The sequence below is a fragment of the Urocitellus parryii genome, chromosome 8, assembly GCF_045843805.1.
Source record: "Urocitellus parryii isolate mUroPar1 chromosome 8, mUroPar1.hap1, whole genome shotgun sequence".
Lineage (NCBI taxonomy): Eukaryota > Metazoa > Chordata > Mammalia > Rodentia > Sciuridae > Urocitellus > Urocitellus parryii.
This window is the reverse complement of record NC_135538.1, coordinates 11,363,228-11,391,195: the sequence shown is the minus strand read 5'-3', so window position 1 is coordinate 11,391,195 and position 27,968 is coordinate 11,363,228. Positions and strand designations below refer to the sequence as shown.

The window sequence follows — 27,968 nt, the reverse complement described above, 5'->3', positions numbered from 1 at the left end:
CCTCCCACACCATGGAGACCATTCTCCATCACTGCAAGTCCTTTGTGTTTGTATTCATATTAAGTGTGAACTAACAATGAAATAAGGGATGGAGATGAATCTGCAGGATCAAGAAGGTACTGTGCCTACTTGTTCCGGGTTGGAAAAAGGAGGATCAGTTGAAAGCAGAACAGGTAAGATAAATTAACCTATAGTAAACTGGAATGTTCATGAAAAACACTTTTAAAATCTGCTAGCGAGGAGTAAGTAGTCCTTATCCATGACCATCACAGAGGATGAGACCACAGTAGAAGTTCAGAGGGAGACGTGGGACAAAGTTAGACTGGGGGAATGGGAATCTCTTACCCTCATAAGATGAAGTGTATGCCCCTGTGGAGTAGACAGAGTGTATATTTCAAATCTAAAATAACATTTCTAGCAGATTGCATAACACTGAATGATAACTGGTGCAGAGAACTAGAAACTGGATAAAAGTTCTCCATACTTTTAGGTTAAAACATGGCTTCTAGTGATAGTTTCAAATGAGAATATGATTTTTTCTCTTATACCACTGCCACCTTTGCAGCCCTTACCTCTTCCTTAAATCAGAAGAGAGAGGGAGTGGGAATTTTTTTTTTGTTGCCACATTAAGCATTGTTTACTTCCATAGTTATCTTTCTAATTACACATTAGCACAGTTTACATGCAAATAAAGCAACTATATAGGTCTGTGTGTGAATTTGCCTGTACTTGTCCCTGTAAGTGATTGCAGATAATTTTGGTAAATAATTTATGTTGCACTTAAAGGCATGAAATGAATTTACAAATGAGAAAAATTAAAACAATTGTTTCACACCCTCTGACATTTCTTCACATCTTAAATTTGAAGGTTTTTTTTTTTAATCTCCCTGGTTGGCCTTAATTATCTTTGTTTTTTAATAATTCCTCTAGCAGAAATTATCAGAAAATCATCATATTGATGGCACCAGAATTTTTTTTTTTTTACCAATATGCTTTTATACACTACATTGTAAAAGTTTCTTTGGAAAATATCCCATTATTGCACACAAGACTTAGTAACTGAATTTAATATTAGCAAGTATAATTTAGCCACTTGCTTTGATTTGAAAGATCTAAGTGACCAAAATACTGTGTTCTTCTCAACTACCCCATGGTAGATGCAACTTTTTCTGTATATGTAGGGAATTCTTTTCTTGGATTCTTAGGAAGGGATTCAAACACAGACTTCACTTATTAACTCATGATCTGGTAGATATTTACGCTATTATATATGTACTGAAACCCAACAAGTGGTCCAATATACACTTTTGGATAAAAGCTGTACTTTTTAGGACCTCAGACTCTAGAGGAAAACCAGCATATGCACAAATACTTAATACACTATTGGATGACTGCAATAACAGGGGTCATTGTAAGAGGTTCTGGTGATAGAATGGAAAAGTTCCTAAACACACAGCTAACCTGATGCTAATAGTCAGTCTGGAGCCTGTCTGCTGGGCTTTGAATTCAGCTTGTACCCTCTGCTAGCTATCCAACAGGACTCCTGCCTATAAATAAGGCACAGGAAATAGCAAATAGCTCCGAGATTGTTGCTGAAAGTAAAAAGTGAAATACTATTTAAAAAGCACTTAGGTTAGAAATCACAAAGCACTGGTGTATAATATGTTTTAAAGTGTCTATTAATTAATTTGCTTAGAGGTCTGGGGTGAGGGAAAACTTCATGGAGGTATGTGTTAATTGAATCTTGAAGGATGGATGGGAATTTGTCATGGTAGACAACAGGGTTGATCAGATGGGCGGCTTTCGAGGGTTCCATTCTACACGGGGTGCTAAAACATCGTCTGACAATTAAAAGATGGGGAAATTGTATTTATTAGGCCTCCTCCCAGGGAGAGCACTGATTGGAGTTTTAGGGAATGCCAGGAAGAGTGGTTGGGGTAGAGGAGGGAGTCTCCCAAAGGCTGTGCTCCTGTAACAACAGATGGTCACTAAGTGGCTTCCTGGGAGCTGGATCTGCTTAACTGCTACATGGTTATTTAGATGAGCCCTTACCCACGAAGCTTTCCATCTTTCCTCTAGCTTCATATTAATTTGACAGAGTGCCAATTGCTAGATTGCCTCGAAGCAAGGTTATGTGGTTGTAACAGTCAGGGGAGAGCTTGGATACAGGCAGAGAGGCAGGAGCACCCATGGAGGAATAATTCCACGTGGGGGTAGAACAGGAGCTGCTGATGAGAAGAGTCACGGCCAAGGGATGAAGATCCTCAGGCTCAGGTCTCCAGGCAATGGGGAGCCTTTTATGGAAATGACAAATAGATTTATAGTGAGGAAGATTCTCTGTCTATATGAGGGGACTGGATGCTGGAAAATACATAGGAGACCATTGAAACAGACCAGGAGCCTTTTGATGAAAGCCTGAAATGAGTCAGTTATTGTGTGGATGAAGAGGGATTGGACCAAAGGTCGGGGAGAGGCAGCCACTGTATGTAGATTAAGTGACAAAGTAGGTGGTTATTTCATGGTTATTGCTATTCCCATTTATTTATGGTGATAAAGGTAAAAACTCACAATATGAGTTGGAACCAGGAAAAACTTGAGTCACATTGTAGCAGTAATGGCACTGGGGCATTGCAAGGGATGTCGATTTCCTGAAAGAATTTGAATCAACTATGGACCATCATCATTCAGAAATTTCAGTATTTGTAGTTTCTCAACGCAAACGTAGTTGGGAGTAAATTAAATCTTTGTGCACTTTTAAAGAAGAAATCCTCAGCAACCTCTTTCATCATAAAAGATAAGTCAATATGCAAATGATTCAAAAAAATCATACAAACCCTACTATTTTTGTTTGGGCTTTAATTATAGCAAGGCTTCATCCAGAACTTTGTTTATGTCTATCATTCTATGAATTCTTTCTCCTATCCCCTTCTCTGAAAAGAATTTGACAGAAGTCTGCGTTTCCTTTGAACTTTAAAACCCTTGGCTTTCCAGTGGCTTAATTACGGATTCTTTAGCTTAACTAGGTTATATATATCTTTGTTCCATCCTAATTGGGCTCTGAGCCAGGTCTCTGAGCATTTCTTGATTCAGATTTCTGACATATTTTTCATTGTCTCTTCATGGTCACTCCTCTCACCCTAAAAGAAGGAGCTTTGCCATCCACAGATTTCCTCTAGGCGAGACTGGAACTTCTCCATCATGGAATCTCACACGCAGCAGAAATTAAGTTAAACTCAAAACAATAAAGAAAACATGCATAATGCTGTAGTCGGAGCCTGGAAATGATGTCTGGCCTAAAGCCCTTTGTGTGGAGAGGGACTTCCTGGTATTAGCTGTTCCATGAGCCAGCATGGGCAGCTCAGCGGCCAGCCAGAGGCCACATCAAAGAGGTGCAGCCCTTTCAACTGTAGCTCCTCTGGAAAGAATTCCACAGGGCAAACCTGTAAAGGGGGAAATAATGTGTCAAGCAGGCTCTGGGTTTTGGTAGATTGTAGGAAAAATATCTCAGATTGAAAGCAATAAATTCCAGTAGAGGGGAGAGAGAGGGGGGTGTGTGCAGATAACATTTGTGTGAGATGAACTTTACACATGTGATAATATGTCACTCCCATGGGAAATCTGTACGGTGGAGGTGGTTCTTTCCCTTTCATAGTTGAGGAGCTTGAGATCCTAGGTGAAGGTGCTCAAGATCACCAGCTGATTAGTGGTGGAATCAAAATTAAAATCTTTGGCCCACGATGCGGAAGCTCATGCCTCTATTTCTGGCCCATACTGTTGGACTAATTTTTTTTTCTTTTGAATTTTTTAGAATCTAATATTTAATTCTAATCTTCAAAATGTGATAACTATAACAGGACACATCCACATTTTTAATGTCCTCTGATTCTAAGTTTATTTCTAAGTTGTTTATTTGGAACTTGAACAGTTTTGCAAAGAAAATGTGATACAAAAATGGAGTTATGCTGGGAGTGGTGGAAGACACCTCTAATCCCAGCAGTTTGAGAGGCTGGGACAGGAGGATTACCAGTTCAAAGCCAGCAAAAGTGAGGCACTAAGCAACTCAGTGAGACCCTATCTCTAAATAAAATACAAAATAGGGCTGGGGATGTGGCTCAGTGGTTGAGTGCCCCTGAGTTCAAACCCTGGTAACCCAGGGTTACCAGAATTTATATTTCAAGGCAAATTCCCTACTAATCTTTCATGTGGGGTCCTAAAATCAAGGTGTACTTTGAGAAAGAACGCTGTGGATGGCGGGAAGGAAGAGAAGAACTCATTTCTTGAGGTTAAGCTTTGCTCTTGGAAGTACTGCAATTGGTGAAGATTTTTGGCGATATCTTTTTATATCCCTTCTTTCACCATTAGTGACTGCTGGTATCTTTCCTCAAAACCACTTGTATCAGTGTAGGTCCAGCCAGGAGACAGAAACCATGCAATAATTTAAAGAGTGGAAATGTAATATAAAAATCACAAAGTTATGATAGCAGAATAACTATAAAAGTACAGACATAAAAAGGGGACCTAGGGCTGAAGGAGAAGACCTTAGAAAGGACAAATCTGATAGAAGTATCCTTTGTTCAAGGCTGCAGTTGAGACCTTATTGGAAAGGTACAATTGCAGCCCCTGGATGGTGGAGACGTTCTTTGGATTGCTCAGGCCTGAGCTGGTCCAGTCATGGGGAAAACATGAACGAAGCAAGCTTCTAGGGCATATGCAAGTCTCGGGGTCTCAAATTCTGAGGCGTGTAGGTGAGCCAAGGCTGGTGGGCAGGAATTCAGAGCAGTCAGAGCGCTGCTATGGGCAGGGGCCAGAAGCAGTGGTACTTGCATTGGGAGAACTAGGGACGATGTGGTTGGAGCCAGGCCAGGGCAGTAAGTTCACCAAGAGGCTGCACTTTGGGGCAGAGCAGTGTGTAAACCTGTAACATACCTGTAAAAGCAACAAAACCAACCAACCTCACGACAGAACCAGCACAGGGAGCCCCTTACTCCTACAGTGTGCGGCGTCCCTCCAGGGCCTTCCATGGACGAAGCTGTACATCAGGCTGTCTGTAAAGGAGAGATTGCACAGGGATTGAAGGGGGAATTTAGAGCTAAGAAGTAGAAGTTGGTGACTGGACCATTATTTCCTTCTTCCTCTGTGAAAATAACTTCATATAAATACCAGTAAAGAAGAAGCAAATGAAAGTAAATAATGTTTTTATTAATTGCGAGCAGTTGATCACATATCATCCTTGAATGTGGCTGGATTTTTTTTGGGAGGGGTGCTTGTATTTTGCCAATGATGAGCACAGTACCTGGCTTTCAGCAGGCTTTAATCAATCTTTGTTGAATCAATGAATCTCAGTAAGGTTCATATTCTTATGAAGGAAGTGTGAACTATTAGTGAGAATTTGTAAGTGCCATTCACTGTTCACTTTTACATGGTGAAAGTAAGTGCATCGAGAATGGAGCAAGAGAGCATAGATAAGGGGAGAGATTCTGGACAAGTGAATAAATGATTGTGTCACTGATGGGCAGAGTTGAGTGCAGATATTTAGATCCAGTCCTTATTTTGCTTTGGCCATTATAGCTTCTTCCCTTTTTTTTTGAGATTACAGATTCACCAGACCTTCCAAATTGCTTTGCCGAGTGTTTCTAACACAGAGATGAGACGGAAGGATCCTCTGGGTTCGGGGTAATAAACAGGTACAGTGGGTCTGTTTTCTTGATTAGGATTAATTTTAGTTGGGAATTATTGTTATTAACAGGAATGAATAAGTGCCTTATTGAGAATGTGTGAAAATCTGGTTCATATCTATATTTTCCACTTTTCTTATTTATTGTCTAAATATGATTTAAATTTTATTATTGCCAGGGGGAATCATCAAGCCTCATATTTATTATCTATTTATGTGTCTATTTATTAATTTATTATTTATTATCATAACTCCACCCTTTTCAAAAAGTAACTTAAAGCAGACATAATTAAGCCATGTAAAAGATTCATTTTTAAAAAGGCCAGGAAAAGGGATTTTAAAAACATAAAAGGAGGAAAATATTCATACCAGAAATTAGAATTGTATGGCTACGACAGAGGATGAAATTATTGGATGCCATATGTTGGGTGCTTAGAATATTGGTTTAATTAGAAAAATAGTTAACTTGAGATCCAAATATCTAGAATTAGACTCTCACTCTGCCATATGCCTGCTGGGTGTCTTTGGTAATCATTTTTTTTTTTTTAGTCTCCAATTTCTCATCTGCAGACTAGACAGAGGTGACTTGGACGTGTTGCCGTGGTGATGGTTACAGGAACTCTGGCACATGCACACGTTTCCTGACACTGTCCACATCTGAGATGTCACTCTCAGGGAAGCAATCTCCACACACGATTTGTATTCGATATGTGAGCAATAAAGTTGGTATTTATTTGTGAAGAGAAGAACTCATATTTTCCCTCAACCATAGCAATAATCCAATTGTTCCCAGGTAGATGGTTAGGGGCACCCATGCTTAGTAGTGTTCAAATGTTATTGAAAGGAAAGTTCCTGGTTTGATCTTGGCTGAGACTCCCAAGCTCAGGACCACAGGGTAGGAAAGCGCTAATGTGGCCTAGGACATCTGTATGGGCAAATATTACCAGTCACTTCAGGCAGACACAAAAACTCCACAGAAGGTTAATTTTAAATAACACTCCTCCTGATAAGTTAGCAATGAAATATACCTTGAAGCACATTGCAAATTAATGCCCACAACAGAGGAGCCTTATTATTCAGAATGACCCTTAAGAATATATGTCCCCAACAGAACGTTTGATTTGGGATTAACTATGTAATTAACCTATAGCTTCAAAAATGGGATCTTGAGAGCAACACTCTGTCATTTAATCTTCAGCTAGGGATTCTGAGCATGTTCCTCGGGCCTGGAGTGTGCCTGGAACAAAAGCGAGTGGTGAATGAACGCAGTCTCTAACTCTGGCTTCATTTCCTGAGAACTCCAGAAAAATTTATTGTGAAGAAGCCAATGACTTCTGGCTGAGCACCCATTATCTTCCTGTGGTTCTACTTGTCCAGAACAGGGATGGCATATTGAGGGGGGAATGTCCCTTGGGGTTCTGCATGGCTTCTCATCTCTTCTTATTCACCAGTCTTGGCGTGTGATTGCAGCCACTCCATTCACACCACTTCTTCCAATCTTCCAATCGTCCCATCTTCAGATTCTATGGAATCCCAGCCCTAGAGAGCCAGTTACCCACCATGTATCCAACGAAGTCAGTCCTTTCATCTGTCACGGTCATCTCAGATTCAACATTCCTCAGACTCCTCATTTTATTTCCCAAACATCCCCCACTGTAGGGCACGTCACAATAGAGAAATAGAAACCTATGATGGAGAAGAGGAAACCTGACTTGCATACTGATGCTCACTTCCTGGTCTTGGGGCCACTCGTGGCTAAGATGGCATCTGGCGATCCGCCAGAAGGCGTTACCGTGGGTTGTGACAAAAAATCAGACCACCTCTAGAGCAGGCTCAGACCCTGCTGACCTTTACCCTGATTGGCTCCTGTGCTTTTATTAGCTGTGTGTGCTTCCTCCGTAAACGAGCTCCAGCCTTGACTGGTCTCCCTGACGAGACTGAGGAAGGGCTGGGTCAGTCGGCCCTCTCCTTTCTTGGCTTGTCCTGGCCGGGGCATGTTCTCCCATCTCTCCTGCAGGTTGGGAGGGAATGAGGGCTAACAAAATTGACCTCAGTAGTTAAATTCAGAAACCGAGGGTCTATTCTGGACATAGCCCTTTTCCTCACTGTGACACCCTTTCCAGCCAATTGACAAGCTCTGATTTATCCTCTCCCAGGAACATCTCTCAGGTAAATCCCCTTCCCCATTCTCACTGCTGCTGCCCCAGTCACCACCACTTTCTTAATTGTCACCCAGCCAGGCCACCTCATTGCTGCTCACTCTTCATCTTGGAGGATTGTTCTAAAGCCCAGATGTGGTTATGTCATTCCACTGAGAGGCGCTAACTCCTCTCCACCCTTCAGACTCAGATCAGCAGTCACTTACTGTGGGAAGACTTGTCTGATTCTCTGAGAATTAGCTAGGAAAGCGTCAATTATTCATGGAAAACTTGGAGTGTTTTTTTTTTTTTTCCCCAGCTTTCCCACCCACGATCTCATTCTCTTTGTTTTCAACTTGAACCCGACAGAATAACTGCCACAAAGAAAGGTGGACAGAAGAAGGCTGTTCTGCTATCAAAGACGTTGTGAGCCAAGAACACATCCTAAACATTCACAAGAATACCCATGGAGCGGCCCTCAAGAAGCATGTCTGTGGGCCACTCAGAGGGATTCAGAAGTTTGCCATGGAAGAAGATGGGGACTCCTGGGGTGCTCATTGATACCATGTGCGCAATGGTTTGGAAAATGAGATTCACCAAACAAGTTCTATACTTCACTAAACTATGTCCCTGTTTCCACCTTAAAAAATATACAGTTTATGTGGATGAAAACTAACTGCTGATTGCCCAAGTTATAAAAGTACAAAAAAATTATGGAAATGGGGATTGTGTATGGCAAGGATACAAGGCCAAAGAGTCCTTTATATGTTGGACCAGTTGAAAAAAATATGGGAATTTATCTCAGAGTTAGTAAGGGTAGCAGAACATCTTACAAAGCAAACAAACACCCTCGAAACCACAGTGTAATCATGTATTTTTCTAGCAATGCATTCTAATTCCATCTCCACCTTCCTATGTCCATCTGCTTTCCACTTAGACCCATCAAATCATTTGCCCCTTCACCGCAGCACAATCTCTTGACCACTGGCAAATTGCTACTAGATTATTCTCTCTTCCTTGCTTGTTTTCAGAGTCCATTTTTTGAGCTATTTCACACTGCATGATAAATCTCTATTTCAGGCCTGCTGCCTTGATTATATCCCTCTGTTTTTCCCCAACTCTGTCAGAGAGTCTCACTGTCTGCTGAATCAAATACAGTCTCCTAATAATAACCTCCAGAGATTCCCATCAGACTGGCTCCTTCTCCCAGCCGGCTCTCGTAGAGCTGCAAGCCAACGGAGGCACTCTTCTTCCCCATGGCTCTCTTGCTCTTTCGAACACTGAGCTCCCCCAACACAAAATAACAGCCTTGTGTTAGCCTTGCTCAGATTCATCTGCCCCAGAGTCGATTTTGGATTTACCTACTCAAAGAAACTTCTTCCTATGCTTCTCTTTGCAGCCTCCTATAACAGTTGCAGCATCTTTCTTTGCACATACTAATATCATGATATTTTCTTGAGTTCACTGTTCATGTTATCCACATATTTTTCTGACTTCTTAAATCTTTTAGAGTGGGAACAATTTCTCTTTTTCTACACATGGTATAGCTTCAAGGAATTAGAAATGGTACCGTTTGTCCTGTGGATCTTCTACAAATATTTGCTGATTTAGTGATTATTGTGCGTGTATCCAGTATTCCAGCTACAGAAAAATGAGTAGTCTAAACTGTGTGCTGTGTGTTAATTGTTGATTAGGACTGGAATGCATAATATAACTGAATTAATGTGGCAAAGATTTTGAATACACTCAAATCCTTGGAAACTATCTCTCATAAGACCTAATGGACAATGAATTTAGAGATAAGCTTATATCTAAGAATTAGGTGTGAGTTCTGACTAAATATGTTCATTTGAAGGTTTTGATTGCTTTACATGTTAGAAACGTAAAGAACTATTTGTATTTTTCATCAATTTCTTATAGAGTAAGGACTTAATATATTTTCTAGGTCTCATATTTGGCTTCCAAAATTATAAATAATTTTGGGTCATTTCTGATTATGATCCATGAAATAATCATTCTGAATTGCTTGTTATATTTTGTAAAAATTTAATGATTTCTAATGCTTCAATTTTTTATTATATTTTGTAAAAATTTAATGGTTTCTAATGTTTCAATTTTTAAAATTCTTGGTCACTTCCTAAAGACATATTGTGGTGGGCAGAATTTTAAAGATCTCCCCAGATTCCTGCCCCCTGACTACTCAACCAAACGCTAATGTAGGTGCTGTTGTCAAGGGACTTTGTCGATGTAATGAAGGTTACCAATAAGCTGACTTGATGATAGAGTCATCTGGACTCTCTGGGTAGACACAGGAATTGTACACCTGTAAAAGGAAAAGAGGAAGGCAGGAGAGAGCATGGACCAGAGAGGTGTGGCAGAAGAGGATTCTACATGCTCTGTTTGCTTCTGAGAAGTAGAAGGTTATGTGAAAAGCTCAGGGGAGCCCTCTAGGAGCTAAGAGTGACCCTCAGGTGGCAGCCCCTGAGGAAATGGAAACTTCAGTCCAACAACCCCAAAGAACTGGGTTCTGCCTACTGCCTGAGTCCGAATGGAACCAGTTTCTTCCTTTCAGTAAAGGTTCAGCCAGACAAAATCTTGATTTTGACCCTGTGAGTTCTACGGTGGAGAAACCAGTCATGCCAGTGTGGATGCCTGATTTGTAGGCAGAAAATGAACATTATTTCAAGCTGCTAAATGAGTGATAATTTTATACAGCAGCAACAGGATATAAATACACATATCAAAAACACAGAAAGGTTGATTTTTGACCCTTTCCCTTCTGTTGGAAACCTTTTTTTGGGGGGTACTGGGGATTGAACTGGGGGACACTCAACCACTGAGCCACATCCCCAGCCCTATTTTGTATTTTAATTAGAGAGAGGGTCTCTTTGAGTTGCTTAGCACCTCACTTTTGCTCAGGCTGGCTTTGAACCTTCGATCCTCCTGCGGCATGATCCTCCTGAGCCTCTGGGATTAGAGGCGTGTGCCATTGCGTCCTGCTGTTGGAGACCTTCTGGCTCATTTCATTCTGGATGGCCTTGTAGGCTCCACCCTGCAATTCATGAAGGTCTGTGGATAACAGTTACATGATAATATTTGCTTTAACACACTTTGTTAGGGAACACAACTTGGTTTATAATTCAAGTAGATTTTCTTTAAGAAAATTCTTTCTCAATTTTTATTCACATTTGTACACATTTAATAGCTGGTTTGATTTGAGATGGAAATGTTTTATGAATAAATTTTTTCCCTTACAATTTGGAAAATATTTTCTATTATCTTCTAGTTTCTAGACTTGTTAAAATTTCTTTTTGCTATTTTTAATTCCTGATCTTTTGTATACATTCTTCAAATTTTCTCTAAAGCTATTAGAAATCTCTTTAATCCTGATGCTTTGATGTATCATGACTTCAGGTTCTGATAATAGATCTTTTAAAATTGTGCATCATATATTTACATAATTATATATATTCATATCTGGGTGTGTGTGTGTGTGTGTGTGTGTGTGTGTAGCGTTTGTATGTACACACATACACATATATTTTGTCCAGCCTGGGATTCTTCCAGTCTATAAATTCATTACTTCATGTCCTGTGAAACTTTCTTAATTATTTCTTCAAGGGAGGGCTGTGGTTGTGCTCAGTGGTACAGTGCTTGCCTAGCACATGGGAGGCATTGGTTTGATCCTCAGCATCATATAAAAATAAATAAATAAATAAGAAAGAAAGAAAGTTAAAAAATCATTTTTTTTGATGAACTCTTCCTCTGGTTTTTTTTTTTCTGTTTTTTCTAAAACTCTATTCAAAGGTTGGACTCCCTTGCAAGATCCTCTTATATCCATATTGTTATTACGTGTGAACATTCTTTGTATTCTGTAGGTTTTCTCCATGTTATATTTATCCCGTTATTAATTTTATTTCCTTGTAATTGTCTACCATCTTGCTTTTTAGTTTCTTGAGTTTTCTTTGTGTTTCTGAATTTCTCTCCTTTCCTTCTTTGTATTTTTTTCAGTTAATAACATTTTGTTCTTCCTTGCCATGATAGTTTCAGGGATTTTTGTTTGTTTGATTTTTGTTTTTTAAGTTTTCATCTCTTGCTTTCACTGTCTCGGTGTCGTCCACACTCCTCTTTCGGGGGTTGTTTTGCCTCTGTTTTGTGAGCGGCAAGCCTCCATTGCAAGCTAGTTTTCTTTACCATTTTGAGCGAGTTGAGCACATTAAAATAGATAGAATCTTCTCTGATGGAAGCGTCACCTGTAGCACTCTGTGTGACGTGCTATTTGTGCCCCGATAGTGAGGTTTCAGTGTACATGGGTCTAAGCACATTAGACAGGGCTGCATTTAGATTTTAGTTCTAATGAAAAAGAGGAAACATGCATCCTTCCCTGCCAAACCGTATAAGGCTGGTGATGAAGGTCTTCCCTGGTGAGTTAGCTTCCGGACAGCATCTCTCAGCTCCTAGTGGTGGCACCAGCTGTCATCTGCACAGTCCAATCCTGTCTCAGCTGCAAGACGACCAGGGGTTAAAGTAGTTTTGTGGTGTGATCTGAGAAGAATAGATGGGATTTCCCTCTTTTGTTAGTCTGAAAATTCACCTTTGAAGAGAAGGTGTCACGTGCGATTGTCTCATGTTACCTTGAAGAAGATACATTTTTACAGAGCATTTCACATGTACACTAGCTCCCTCGTCATGGTGATTCTGTGAGATAAGACGTGCTTATTGGTTTGTGTTCTCACAGTGTCCTTCTCCACTGTTACCTGCACTTTCAGTTTCCAGGGGATCCCCTCCTGCCTGCTGTAGCCAGGAGCCTTAGTCCCATGTGTGGTCTCTCCTGGCCTGGAGCACACATGTGACCCTCCAGCTCCCGGCAGGTGGCAGATGAGAAGCAGCTGGCACACACGTTAATTCAGACGACATCACCATAAACTCCTGGACCTGGCAATCCTTGGCCTTCTCACTCCCCGCCCTGGGCTTCCTGCATCCTCCCAGCTTGCAAGTCTGCATCCTCGGCCTTACTGTCAATTCAGGAGCTCTTACCATCCTTCTGATAATTTCCATTTTGTTATCCAGAAGCCATCAAGTTACTGCTCTTTTCTATAATATTACGTTTTCTCCCCACCTTCGGGATGGTTTTGGAAGCAATCTGGCAGTATAAAGAGCACTAGCCTGGAAGTTAGGAGATCTGGATTCTAGCCTTGGCTTACCACTTAATTAGTTATAGATGAGGCTGTTTATGGGGGGGGGTACCCTCCAAAGAACAAAAATGTTAAAATCTGACTAAATATACCTTCTTAGTTTCTTACAGGCTGGGATAATCACGCTGTTGGGAGCAGTAAAAGCAAGGAAAGAAATTCCGCTAAATTAAACCTAGCAAACATTTATTTAAGGCCAATTTAAAAAACATTTAGAAAGAGGAGATAGAAAAAGGGAAAGTCGTTGGAAGAAACAGGACAAGCTGACTGATAAAAGGGCTTTAGCTCTGAGAAGGAGAGCCCAGGAGCGGGTTTCCCTCCTGGGCTTGCTGCTCGGCTGCCAGAGCTGTAGGATAAATAGGTGTTTTCTTCCTGGTCCTCGATAGCATAGTTTGTGGGAGGGAGACTTTTTAGGTACCTTAGGTGATTTGAATGATCTCATGTTAAAACACAAGGCTATAATAAGTTTCACAATACAAAAATTAAATGATTCTTAAAACATGAGTCTCCAGGATATTTTGTCATCGTGGCTAAATCTTAGGACCTTCATCTCAGTGTCTCAGAAATACCTGGTTACTGGACATCTTAATTTTTAATTTGTTATTTTTAGATAAACATGACAGTAGAGTGTATTTTGACATATTATACATACATGGAGTTTAACTTTCCATTCTTGCAGTTGTACATGATGTGGAGTCACACTGGTCATCTATTTATATATGAACATGGGAAAGTTATGTCCAATTTATTTTGCCTTTCCTATTCCCCTTTGTCTAATCCTATGAACTTCTATCCCCCCCACCCCACCTTATTGTGGGTTAGCATCCACATATCAGAGAGAACATCTGGACTTTGTTTTTTGGGGGATTGACTTATTTCACTTAGCACAATAGTCTCCAGTTCCATCCATTTACTGGCAAATACCATAATTTCATTCTTCTTTATGACTAAATTATAGTCCATTGTGTATGTATACCACATTTTATTTATTCATTCTTCTGTTGAAGGGCACCTGGGTTGGTTCCATAGATCAGCTATTGTGAACTCAGCTGCTATAAACATTGATGTGGCTGTGTCAAGGTAGTAACTGGACATCTTGATGCAAGAGTCTGAAAGTTAATGTATGTGGAGAGCCAGAAGGAAAAACTAGTCATCCGATGTCTGTATCTTGGTTTGGGTGACCTTAGCTGTTTGCCTACAGTTTGTTGGATAGGAGGAGAATGGGTAGGATGGGAAGAAGAGAACAAAGGGTTGAAGATAGTTCTGGTTTTCTAAAGGGGTTCATCTCCAAATACACCTTGCCATGAGCACCTTATCTTTACATGTTTCCTGCTTTGGGTTTCTCAGTTTTCATTTTTAATGTCTCCAAATGCCTTGTTTTCAAGTAAGAAATTCAGTTTTGTGTATTGGTGAGAAATACACACTCAGGGAAACAGTTTAATCACTGGGAAGCATTGAAGCTAATGCTCCTCTTCTCTAGCTCCAATTTGCCCTCTTGTAAAGAGGGGATATTGATTTGGCCATGTGCATTTTCATGTCTACATTTCTAAACTCTCATTCCAATTTTTGGTTGATTTTCTTGGATTTTTTCATATCACTTTTTAATGATGACATTTGTTCTATCTTGTATTTATGCCTCCAGATCCTTCCTCCCTGAGGTCCCTCCCTTCTTTCCTGTGAAGTCTTCAGTACACTGCTGAACAGTACCATGACAGTGGGCACCTCCTTCTTTCTGATTTAATTGAAGTCCTTCTCATATTTTATTATGAAGTGTATTTATGGTATAAAATTGACTTTGATTTAAAAATCATTCTGTAAGATAGGAAATTTCTGTTCCTCTAGAGTTTGATAGAATCTACCATAGAGCTAGCTGTGCCTAGTGGATCCCCCAAGAGTGACATCTTCATGATTTTAATTTCTTCAATCAAGGTAATACATTCAAGATTTTATTCTTGAGTCAACTTTGAGAAATTCACTAATTTAAATTATTCATAAATTTACTAATACATATGCACTTACAATTTAAAATATCTTCTTTATATGGTATCATTTTCCCTCCCAATGCTAATTTTGACCTTTTGGAGAAAAAAAAAATCTCTGATCATGTTTAATGGTTTTTCTAAAAAAACATTAGTTTCAATGGAAAAAAATCTGAAATATATACAAATGTAGAAAGAGTAGTCAAGGAATCAATATACCATTCTCTAGCTTCAATAATTAACAAGCATGGACTGTCTTCTTTCACTTATACTTCTACAGACAATATATAATTTCAAATAAAAATATTTAATGTGTTCAGGTGTCTGGAATCAGACACTTGTTCAAGAACTCTTTCATGTTAGCAGAAAACAAATTAGGAACCACAGCTGAGTGTTGGGGGAATGTTCTTTGGTACTGAGTTAATCTTTAGCTTTAGGTCTTTCCAGTGGAAAGAGCTAGAAAATGTGTTTTTAAATAAATTCATCATGAGTTTGGAATGATACTTTTAAGGTAAATGTTAAACATTTGCTTGATCCCAAAGTCAAAATTAAGAAAAAAGGATATATTAAATTAACAATCAAAGCCACTGTGTATTAACTTATCTTCCTTATAACCATTATTTAGCCTTAGTTCTTCAGATAAAGAGACAGGGTAAAAAGTCCGATGTCTTTTCTGTTGAGAGAGTTGACCTCTTTGACTAGCTTTCTCTCCTTTCATTTGAAACCTCTAAGATTTTAATAGATCATGACTTCATTTTGGCTATTCCAGGCAGGTCTTCAAAGATACGTGGTCACTCTTCAATATATAGCTTCAAGTCCTACTTTGTTTCAGAAATTTTTTGTTGAATTGCGATTTTTGTGTGAGTTTGAGTCTTTGGAGACTCCCATTATATTTTTATTTATACATAATCCAAATCAATTCATTTCTCTCAATTTTTATTTATCTTGTTGTTCATACCTTTTTGATTTAAAATTCTTTCCAACTTCTGTTTTCCTATTAAGGTACTGGCACTTGTGTTCTTTTCAGCCTATCTACCTTATTGATGATTTTTAAAAAAATGTTAAGTCTTTCATGAATCGTGCTACCTCTTTGCAAAACTTTACTTTCTCAAACCTCTCCATTGCTGAATTTTTCTCATTTGCATTTGTATTGTTTCATAGGTTCTGGTGTGACTTGTGTTAAAACACGAGAATAGTTTTATCTGTAGAGTTTCTTTCTGGCATGTTTGTATTGTGTGTGAAGATGCTGTCTGGCTCCTGTTTTGCTTAAAGTAACATTTGATTGAAATTCTTTCTTCTTATTATTGTTCTTTAATGTAACATGAGTATACTTTTATTCATAGAAGGAGGGTGAGGGGGTAGTTTCACTCCCCACCCCCTTTAGCTATTTAGCCCTAGAAATATTTCTTTTTCTATCAATAATGGAAAAATAGCCTCACCTTTTCTGAGATCTGCCTTCTCTGCTTTCCTTCTCAACTTTTATGTGGACCTTATCTTGCTTCATGGTACTTACTTTGGATTTTACTCCCAGCTATTTTTCTTTAGTGTAAGGCATTGTTTTGGAACGGTGCTCCGGTTTGCTGGTGTTATGAGTCCTAAGGTCCAGATGTGCCCAGCACCATCAGACCTCTTGGAAAGCGGGTTTTTGCCCAGGCCTGTTGGCTGGATCTTGGAGGACCCCCATCCCCTGCCCTGTTCTCAGGTCACCTTGCTGTGCTCCACAGTGAATGTCTCTGGGTTAGGGTGGCCTGTGAGAAGCCCAGAACTCTTCCCATTGCCCCCTCCTACCCTGATGCCTTGTGATCTGGAAGCTCTCAGTGGTTTGTCCCTGCCCACTTTGGGGGATGTGAGATAACCTGTCACCTAGCTTTTTGCATCTTTGCTTTTCTCTATTTTTTTTTTTAAGAGAGAGAGAGAGAGACGGGGGGAGGGAGAGAATTTTTAATATTTATTTTTTAGTTTTCAGCAGACACAACATCTTTGTTTGTATGTGGTGCTGAGGATCGAACTGGGGCACACGCATGCCAGGCGAGCGCGCTACTGCTTGAGCCACATCCCCCAGCCCCATGCTTTTCTCTATTTTATGGTGGTTTGGGGGCACTTGAAAAACAGACCTCCTCCAATACTGCATTTCTTATCTAGTTTGGGGTTCTATTGATCAACTCATTTTTAAAAATATATTTAAATTTCTGTTTTGTTCTTAATAGTTCTTTTTTTTTTAAAAGGAGTTTATCTAGATTCTTTCATTAAAAGCTTAATACATTTCTTTTCATTTGTTCTTAATTTCTAATAAATACTTTTAAGACTATTTTCTTCTTCTGAGCATGACTTTGGCTAAATATTTTGATTTTGGTACCTAGTTCAATGCTGCTTATTTTTCCAAAACTGTGCTATTATATAAGCAACATTTATTGACTATAGTGAAGTATATTGAAGGCGGGAGGTGTAACTCTGTGGTAGAGTGCTTGCAGAGGTTGCACAAGGCCCTCAGTTTGATCCTCAGCATTAACAACAGCAACAATAGTAATAATAATAATTAATTTTATTATGGTCAATAAGTTTTGCTTATATAATAGCATATTTTGGAATTTCATGTTTTTCCATTGATGGACTTGTATTTTTTAAAATTTTTTTTAGTTGTAGTCGAACACAGTACCTTTATTTTTATTTGTTTTTAATTTTATATGGTGCTGAGGATTGAAACCCAGCGCCTCGCACATGCTAGGCGAGCGCTCTACTGCTGAGCCACAACCTCAGCCCCTATATGGCCAATTTTTGTGAATGTTTTGTGGGCATTAGAAAAAAATGTATATTCTCTGTATGATAGATACAAAATTCTCTATAAACCTTGAGATCTACCTTGCTAATTGTATAAATCTCTATTTCTGTTTTTCTTTTCTTGAGTTATAGGTTTCTGAGAGACGTGTGATAAAGTAACCAATCATGATTATGGCTGTAGTTTTGTCAATTTCTCCTTTATAGTTCTATCAGTTTTCCTTTGTATATTTCAAAAGAAATATTGATGAGTTCATGGAGTTTATAGCTGTCATGTTCCCGAAGTAAATTTTTCCTTTTGTCAATATGAAATATCCCTCTTGCCTCTTCTATTTCTTCTTGATTTGTATTCTTTTAAATTTTAGTTTCGAATCCTCCTGTTGAAAGTTTATTTTCAGTTTCAAATGCTCTCCTTGTCTTGGTAGGTCTCTTGGGAGGGTACGAGATGGGGATTGCTTCCTGCTGCCTCATATTCCAAATTTCATGTCATTTTTACCCTGTTTAGGATGCTGTCGTAGAATATCACAGACGGGGAGGCTTGTAAACAGCAGAAATGTATCAGTCACAGTTCTGAAGGCTGTAAGTCCAAGGTCAAGATGCTGGCAGTCAGGGTCTGTAAATGACCTTCCCTGATTCATCTCTGTAACACCTTCTGTGTCCTCCTGTGGTGGGGGAGAGGCAGCCTTCTTACAGAAAAGCACTAGCCCTGATGACCTAGCCACCTCCCCAAGACCCCATCTCTTGGACCCACCACCTTGGGGACTAGTTTTAGCATGTAACTTGGAGGGGCATACCAACCTTCAGACCACAGAAATTCCCTGCTGTTCTCCATGCCGCCCTGCTGTTCTTTGCCGTGCCTGATATATTGGAGTCTAGATTTTATTTATCAGATTTTATTTCCTGTGGAGGGTGTTCCTGTGGGAGGGTGGGCAGAAAGGTGACATGTGGCTGTATGGGGCACGGGGTAGTGCCCAGGGTTTAGCCCTTGTCTGGTACACCCTGTTTTAGTGGCGGGCATTGTCCTTTCCCTGCAAAGCTTCTGGTTCTTCTTCCTCCTGAGTTTCCCAGGTTCCTGGGGGCATGTTGGCGACACTCTCATTGATATTCCATCCCGCAAGTTCTTAGCTTATAGCCTTCTCCGTTTTACTTAGTCATCTGCTTTTCATCTTCCAAATGGTAGTTTTATTTACTGTTCTCTTCTCTTGTTCTCTTCGTTCTTGTATTTTTATAGCTTTTTTATTCCTTTAATGGTCATTTTATTGAGTTTCTGTGAAGGAGAAGAGATGAAAGTATGTGGTCCCAGACATATTTCAAAATACGTGTGTCTTAGTTTTCTGTCTCTGGTAAGTTGCTATGATGCCATCAATCTTTCTCTACATTTTACTTTTACAAATTTGGGAATTTCTATTTTATAGTTTTATTTATTTATTTGTTTGTTTGTTTATTTATTTATTTATTGCTGGTAGTGATATATGGGCAAGATTGTGCGTTTGATAAATAAAAGACTTGATTGTGAGAATGTATTCAAGGAAACAGTGATGTTAATAGCCAGCAGGCATTTGCTAAGTTCAACTGATAGAAAACCAGCTTAATTACTTTTTAAGATAGGTCTATATCTACGTCACATTCTGTTTCTACTAAAATTTCACTATTCCTTTTGTCAAAAATGCTGAGCCTGAGAAATGAGAACTTCTCAAGTAATTTTGCATTCCATGCTTTTAATTTGAAAATTATTTTTGGATCAAGTCAACAGAACAAGTTTTGCCATGAGGCAAGGGAAGAGACCATTCTTGCATGTAAAATGTGTGTGCTGTATCAACACAAATAGCTCAGGACCCATGTATGTAAGAGCTGCAGGACTCCACAGTAAGCATGTCTCTACAGAGTTTGGTTTTGTTATAATCAGTTTGGTAATTAGAGAGCATCTCAGTGGAAGACAATAAGTTTGACATTCATTAAAATAGCTCACATAGGGCTGGGGATATAGCTCAGTTGGTAGAGTGCTTGCCTCACATACACTAAGGCATTCAATACCCAGAAACATACACACACACACACACACACACACACACGCACACACAAGTAGCTCACATGATTATGTCTTTTAAAGAATTAACACAGTGGCTGAGATTTGAGGGTTTCTTTTTTAAATTATTTTTTTTGTATTCCTTCAATATAAGTGTGCTTTTATTTTTTGAGATTTACAGTTTGAGTCTCCAGTGATTTCAGAGAAAATGTTGAAAAACTATTCTAAATGAATAGTGAATTAAATATCTAAATGAACTTCTGTAGAGCAACATTAAATTTTAATGTCGTGGAATATTCTGATGTACAGAGAAGATATACATTATACATATACATGTAAAAAACTTACCTTTTTAGTTCAACCTTTTTTCTTTCCTATCTTACATGCTTTTGAAATATCTTTGCTCTGCATTTATTCCACATAGAATTCAATTTATTAAAAATTTTTTATGAAGAGACAAGACCATGTTATTTATTTTTTTTCTGAAATAAGTGGGGAAAATGTACAGTTCCATTACAAAACAATTTTGAGTATAAAACTGTAGTTACATTGGTGTTATGGGACTTTAAAAAGTAATTAAGAGTTTCAATGGGTTTTGTACACAGACAGATCTGGAATACTCTAAATCTTGGGTTCTCATTCGAAAAATTGGAAGTTATGAGGTTGAAATGAGGTAGCGTAAGCAGGTTGTTTAGCTCAGTACCTACAATGGTTATGTTCTTACTTCTCTATCATAGTTTTATAAGAACATGTTTGTTTAGCTTGGAAATATACACTGCTAATAGAATGTGATCAACACTTTGCTCCTATTAAAGAATCTGGGAAGATGTCTTGAAGTTATAGAAGATTTGAATCAAACTATTTTGGGAATTCTATTATAATTTTAAGAGTAAAATGGGTTGGGTCAAGTTTCATGTCCTGCATAGACAATTTTTTATTAGCTACCAATATAAAGAATATAATTGCCAATGTGAATGATTTTTATGTCATTCATTATTTACTTTTCAGGAACATTAAAAACATGCATAATAAGTATCTTGCAGTTTTACTAGCTAATAGATATTTAAGTAGATTAACAAATTATGTCTCGGTAAATAACATGGTAGAATTGCTTGAAAAAAATGTTTTATGCATCATAAAATTTTTACCCTAGAATGTATTAAGCAAGTTTATTTTCTCTGGTTTTATACATTTCTTTCATCAGTTTACTGACAAGTTTCTTAGTTATGTTGCCTTGGGCTGCAAATAACAGGAAACCTGGAGAAAGAATGAAAAGCAGAAAGTCTTTTCTCCTAGGAGGAGCTGTAATGGAGTAGTTCTAGGAAGAGTGAATCTTTCAAGTTAGCTCTGGTAAGGCCCACATTTTGCTTGAGCAAAAAGGTTTAAAATGCCTCACATTTCCTAAAGAGTGTCAACCACCTTCTCAGGAGCCAGCGCTTGGGCACACGCCCATGCCTAAATTCATCAGGAAAAAAACAAATGTATTTATGATCACCCTAAACTAATCAGTCTTTTCCTGCCTGGGACTGGGATAGGCCGGTGACTGCAGGGCCACCTGATGCATGATCAGATAAATAGCTTTCTCCTGGAAGAGGACAGTGCCTTGGAGTCTACCGAGGAGTCAAATAAACACCATGGATCAAGCAAAGCCTTGAGCATCTTGTTCTCCTACTGTGTCCCCTTCCCAGGCCAGGGACTGCTACTGGTCCCTTCACTTCTGCACTGCCTGGTCTTTTCTTCCATGTCATTGACTGCTCGTCTCTCCTCCTCATTTCCCCGTGTTTTTTCCTCCCTACCCTACAAGTCCCTTCCACAGCGAAAGTAAATTCATCTCCTGTTTCATGAATGATGGTTTATTTATAACAATTTGAGGTCTTAGTATTTTTCCAAAGGGCCTCATTTTTATAAATTTATCTAGATGCTTTCCCCAATGTAAACAGAGGGCTTCCTCGAAATGTTCTCAGTGTAAGCTGAGTCATGGCTAAGATTTCTGGAAGCACAGGAAGCCACCAGACAGACTACCCTTCTTCATCATCCACCTAGGGATCTGCTCTCACTTGAATCATCTTTTTTTTTTCTCAAAGATGCCTTTTCTGGCTGCCTGAATCAGGCCCCTGATGATTCACACTAACAGCACCCAAACACACATTTATTATATACATCACAGTTACCAGATTTAATTTATTTTAAAACTCACTTCAGACTTTGATGGAAGAATTAAAGAGAAATGAGGACCAACATCTTGCTGTGAGTGTCGCACTTTTATCTTCAATATCCAGCAAACCTGGTGTGTGGTAAACACTGCATATATTTTCGCGGAACAAATCAATGAGTAAAACAAGGAGCTAAAGTAGCTGAGCTTGAAAAGGTGAAGGAGCTATCTTGGAAAATAATAGTGAATCAAAGTTGGCATCTGTTGAATGGAGAAAAAAAATCATTACTAAGAGCTGCATGATTGAACACAAGCTTAAGGCAGAAACTCAATGGGAAATGGCTGTTGTCACATCAAGTTTGGATTTTGGTAGAATTCTTAGATGGAGATGTGTGTGTAGTCCAATAGTTGGTAATGAAGATTTTTGAGTTTATAGAAGCCAGAAATACAGATTTGGAAGAATGTGTGGGTATCTAGTGGAGAAAAATAACCGAGTGTAGAAGATTGGAAGAAATGTGCATATTAAGATAATAAGGAGCTGAAGATTATCAGTGGAAGAAGATGAAAAAGTATAACCAGAGACTCACTCACTGGGAGAACCAGGAATTTTAACACTAAGAAGGAAAGAGCAAGAAGACAACCCAAGAGCAGAGCTCAGAATAAGGTGCCCCCAGGACGTGCAGGAGGTGGACTGGGAAGGGCTGGGGACAGCTGCCATGCTGTCGAGTCCAGCAGGTAGAGTGGTCCTCAGGGTTCAGATACTCAGGGAGACTTGGGGGAGAAGCATCTCATTGGAAAAGAGTGGTGATAACGGAAAATGAACAATTACATAAAATTTCAAGAGAATCTCATTGAAGAGGGAAGGTATTTTTAGGAAAGAAGAGATGAGCATGACTGTGGCAGAAGGAAGGAGGCCATATGGAGGAACTAAAGATAGCTCTCACATAAAAATAGGAGCTTTATGTATTGTTATGAATTTTGCTTTGTATTGTATTCTTGAACATATTTCCCAGACTTGAAAAATTCTGGGTTTTATTCTAGCTACCTTAAATCGTAACAAATCAAATTTGTAGTTTCAGCTTGTAAAATGTTTTCTTCCTTCCCAGGAAACTGATGACCTTGAAATAATTTCAGTTAGAATTTTTTTTTTAACTTTGTGTTGTCATTGGTATTAGGACTGTCTTGTATTCCTTCTCAATCCAGTTTTCTCTGTCATAAATTCTAGGAACTGAAAATACACTGCAGAAAGCAAAAAGTAATGCGTCATCGCACTTAGAAAAGAAGACGTCTCGAGGACCTCGCTCTGGCCACTGTACCCATGGCTTGTCTTCTGCTTTAAGACAGATGATGATCCAGAGTCACGATGCTCTTTTCAATCTTCTGACCCAATTGAGAGACACCTTTGTGGTGACCAACCCAGATCAACGTAGGAAAAGTTAATGTTCTCTAAAGAGCCCCAGCAACTTGGGAGGCTGAGGCAGGAGGATTGCAAGTTTGAGACCTACTTCTGAAACAACTTAGGGAGAACCTGTCTCAAAATTTTAAAAAAATAAAATAAGAAGGGCTGGGGATATAGCTTAGTGGTAGAGGGAGTCCCTAAGTTCAATCTCTTGCACTGCAAAGAATGAAAGAAAAGAAATCTGTGGACATGGGAAGAACTTTGGAATCTTATGTGCCTTTGTCTCTTACAGATCCTGAAGATGCTGACCTACATATTACTCTGGGTTCATCTGATTTCTTTCCTATAATCAAGTGAAGTGATTTTTCTTTTTTTCTTTTCTTCAACTGTTTCTTATTGAAAAGAAAATTCTTTGTCTTTTTTTCTGAACCACTGATTCAAGTCCTTCTCTAAATTTTAAGCTCAAAACCTTCCTTGGGGTATTCAGTGCATGGCCTTTGATGTAGTTTGGTAATTCTATGTTTTGTGGAAGCAGAGTTTATTCAAATGAAAGTGGTTTGCTATTCTTTCATTGTGCTTCTGAAAAAGTTATTAGACTTCAAATGTGATGGATCCATGCAATAACCTGCCTACGGCCTGAATTTCCTTCGCTTGGTCTTTTTCTAAACTGAATTACAGGAATAAGTTGTTTGTCAGCCTCTTCTTTGGTTTGCAGGTAGGAAAAACAGTTATCTGAGCTATTTTGGTTTTCATTATATGTTAAGATAAAGACAGAGTAAAGCTTTCTAGGGAGTATTTAATGTTTCAAATATGAACGTCAGTGTTTCAAATATGAAATAATGAACTATTGCAAAGCAAGGATCAGAATGTAAAAAAGGCAGTTCATTGGAGAAGAAAGTTGGCTCTAGAGTTACTGGTGGGAGCAAGGGAAAATAAATGATCAGGCATCTATTCCCCAGAATTTTTTTCCATCTCTGTATTTGTACTGAATGTCACATATGCATGGATACAAGCATTGTCCAAGGCCAGTACAAACTGTGGCCTCCTTAATTTCGATTAGTTTATTGATCACATTTTACTCATTTCAGTATCTGCTTTTCTTCTTACTATTGACATAAAGTGATTTTAGTAGGACTATATACTTCCCTATTATTTTTATACAGAAATAAAACACTAGTTTGATTTTTCTGTAACAAAGATAAAGCACATGCTTAAATATTGTTCTGAAGTATTTACTGAACTACTTCTGAGAGCATTATCCATAATTCTTGGGGATTGGGTGACCAATAAATTCCCGATCCACATTACCAAAAAGACAGAAATGTGTATAGATGTAAAATGAGGAGAAAACTATGGATATCTATCAATATGCAGAATAAAATAGAGGTGAGTAGTAACTTTGGGAGGACGACTCAAAGATCACAAGATTTTCTCTAGTCTAGGAGGTGCATTTCCACCATCTCACATCCTGCTCATTTGCTGAGCTAGGCACAGGTGAGGACGTGGGAATGAGCTGTTATATCTGTGTTATGGGTTAAATTGTTATACTAATGTCATGTGTTGGAGGAAAGGTAAGTTAGAGTCCTGTGTTGGGTAGATAGCCTTCAGATGTGGGCTTATCTGGAGATAGGGTCTTTGTGGAGAGCAGGCTGTTCCCTGCTGTGAGTTACTCCATAGAACAGCTGTTCTCAGGCTGTGTCTAACCCTGAGTCAATCCGTTTTCTGGAGCAGTACCTTGCCATGAGCTGCTGCATTTTGGGTACAAGTGCTAAAGCAAAATGACTCTGCAACATTGTTTGTACAAGTAAACAGCCACCTTCTGTCTGGTCCAACCATAAGGCACACATTGACAAATATTTCAGTTGTGCCAACTTGTCAAACTAAATCAGGAGCACCTGGACACGTGGGCATTTCCATCCTATCAGCAATACCAGATACAGGTGACTATCAACTCCATCCAGTTGTAAGCCCCTCACCTAAGACCCATAAAAGCAGGAGCTCCCCAAGACTGGGCATGGAGACATCCTGACCCTGTCACCTGCTCACTCTTCATGAGCTTTGCCCAGAAAAATTGCCACATCCATGAACCTCTTGTTCTCTGTCCCTGGACTTCAGCTCAGCTTCTCCTGTGTGTGGGGACAATGCACAGCCACTCCAAGCTGCCACTCTGAAACTGCCAGAGCCTCAGTGGAACTGGTTCACGAGATCCCTTATCTACAGCGACTCTTTGCATTTATACCTACTCTCGGCTTGTGCCTTTGTCACAGCATTCTGTTACCCTGTGGCCACCTTAACCCTCTCTTAGTCCTTCTGTAATCCATGCATACATTGTGTGAAGTACAATGTGTGGCTTGAGTGTACTAGAAATTAAGATTGGAATGGAATAAAAGAACTTTCCTCTGCTCACCTTCTGACTATGCTGTTGACGAAAGTGGTGTATCGTGGGGATTTGTTGTTATTCAGTGAATTCTGACATTAGGGAAAGACCGTCACATGCTTGGTCTATGTTCATGGCACAGCTCACTCCCCAGTCTTAATTGAATCAAGTTAAACTAGTCACTAAGGCCCTAGCCCAGTATGATAGGGGTCTGTTCAAAAAGGGGAACTTTGAACATAAAAACAAATGCACAATCTTCACATGGCATTGTGAAGCCCTGATTTCATGTGTAGACTGTAGTGATGTCACCAGCCCAGGAACTTCCAGTAGCCAGGAGAGATGGCTGGGACAGACTCCTCCCTAGAACCTGTAGCGGGGAACATGGTCCCGTCCACATCTTGATCTCAGACTTCTGGTCTCCAGGACTGTAAGACAATAAATTTCCATTTTTTAAGTCGCTCAGCTTGTGCTGCTGTGTTATAGCAATCCCAGCAAACTAATAAGCTAAGCTAGGGTAGGCCGTGTCAGATGGCATCTCCTGATCTCAGTGCATGAACACAGAAAATTCGCTTCTTGATCATGCAAAGTCCAGTGATTGGTGGTCCTGATTGGTGAACAGCCTTCCACGCAGCCATTCAGAGGCCCAGATGTGCTCCATCCTTTTGTTATCTAAGGCCTGTGGTCATTTGCTGGCCTCTGTACTCACACAGCTGAGGTGGAGGGAGATAGTAGGAGGGGGGTGGGACTAGGGGAAGGGAGAAAAGCTGTGTTTGACTAAGGACAGCAGAATAGTATCCATGAGTCTAATTCTGATGGAGTCAGAAATGTGCTGGTATACAGTATCATTATCATTAAAGATGTTTGGACATTTTTAAGCACTTTATACCAGACATTTAAAAAGCACTTTACATATATTATTTGTCTCATTTGGTTGTTAATAATTGATACTATTATTAACCTCTTTTAGAAAAAGATCTATAATCGTCTATTCTACTATATCATGTCCACCGTCACAATAACTTCATTAGTTGCTATATGTTCCATCTCTAAGTTATTTTTGTCCTCTTCATTAACAAAATTTATATGCCACACTAGGTGTAATATGTACTAAGGACTCTATTAGCATATTAATGTAATTTGCCTGGCCAGTAAATACTGAATTCTAACTGACACGGATATGAGAACCCCCTCCTCCATTTTTTTCTCTTCTTCTTTCTTTCTTTCTTTTTTTTTTTTTTTTTTGGCCTTTTCCAGATACAAATTGAAATAAAATTCAAGTTGTTTGATCCTTGGCCACTATTAATTCTGCACACATTGTCTTAATTAAAGCAAGTTGTCACATTTTATATAAATGTATTTCGTTGGCTATAAACAATTCCATGAGAGCAAAAGAAAAAAATTAAAAAGTTATTTTTAAAAATCCAAAGCAAGCTAGAACTCACTGTTGGAATTTCTATTTTATTGCAGATTTTTGATACAATGAAAGCCTGGTTGCAAATATGAAAGAGGTTATTTATTAGGTAGTAGTGCCCAGAAAATACAATGAGTGAGGACAAGGAGGAGAATGCTTTCAGTTTAATAAAGTCAACATCTGCACACTCAATAGAAGTGCTGTTTTTTTGTCAGAGATTTTTCTCTGCATATGAAAACCACGCCAGGGTTTAGCTTTCCGACAGTTGTGCTGACGGTTCTAATTGAAGAATGAGTCATGGTCACAGTGTTCCTGTTGGAAATATAAACTGAAGGGACCTTCTGAGTAAAAGCCCAGCCAAAACAGTGAACCACCGACCTGGAATGTTTAGCCATGTGGCTTTATTTTGTTTGTGGAGTTGAGCAGAATTAGAAGGCTTTCCATTTACAGTTATTTGCTTTGGTTATGTTTTCGGACTCCTTTGATTTATTTTTGTAGTCTTAGCTATACCGGATTACTTTCAGTCCAGGGCTAAAAGGTAGTTTGTGGGTATTTTCCAACCTTATTGAAGTTTAATTTATGTACAATTAACGGGCATATATTTAAATTACATAATTTGATGAGTTTTGACATATGTATACATCTGTCAATTAACACTCCCAGAAACAGAATAAAAAACATTTCCATGTCTCCAAAATGTTCTCTTGTGCTCTTTTGCAATCCGCCCCTTCCTTCTGCATCCTGAACATGGGAAATGACTGATTACTTTTGAGTTTTCCAGAATTTCATAAATGGAACCACATATGGGCCTTTTGTCTTTTTTCCACTCAGTATATTTATTTTGA

At 39.0% G+C, this 27,968-nt stretch overlaps 1 long non-coding RNA gene across 4 annotated transcripts; it reads left to right on the top strand.

The window, feature by feature from the left end:
- Positions 1–25,727, top strand: LOC113186398 (uncharacterized). 4 transcript variants are annotated; one of them, XR_013344168.1, is made up of 4 exons: positions 1–173; positions 5,590–5,684; positions 23,162–23,362; positions 23,628–25,727. It is a non-coding gene; the product is annotated as an uncharacterized LOC113186398 (long non-coding RNA). The 4 variants fall into 4 exon arrangements; XR_013344167.1 differs by having other exon boundaries at positions 5,597–5,684; positions 23,162–25,727; XR_013344166.1 differs by having other exon boundaries at positions 23,162–25,727.
- Positions 25,728–27,968: the final 2,241 nt, after the last annotated feature.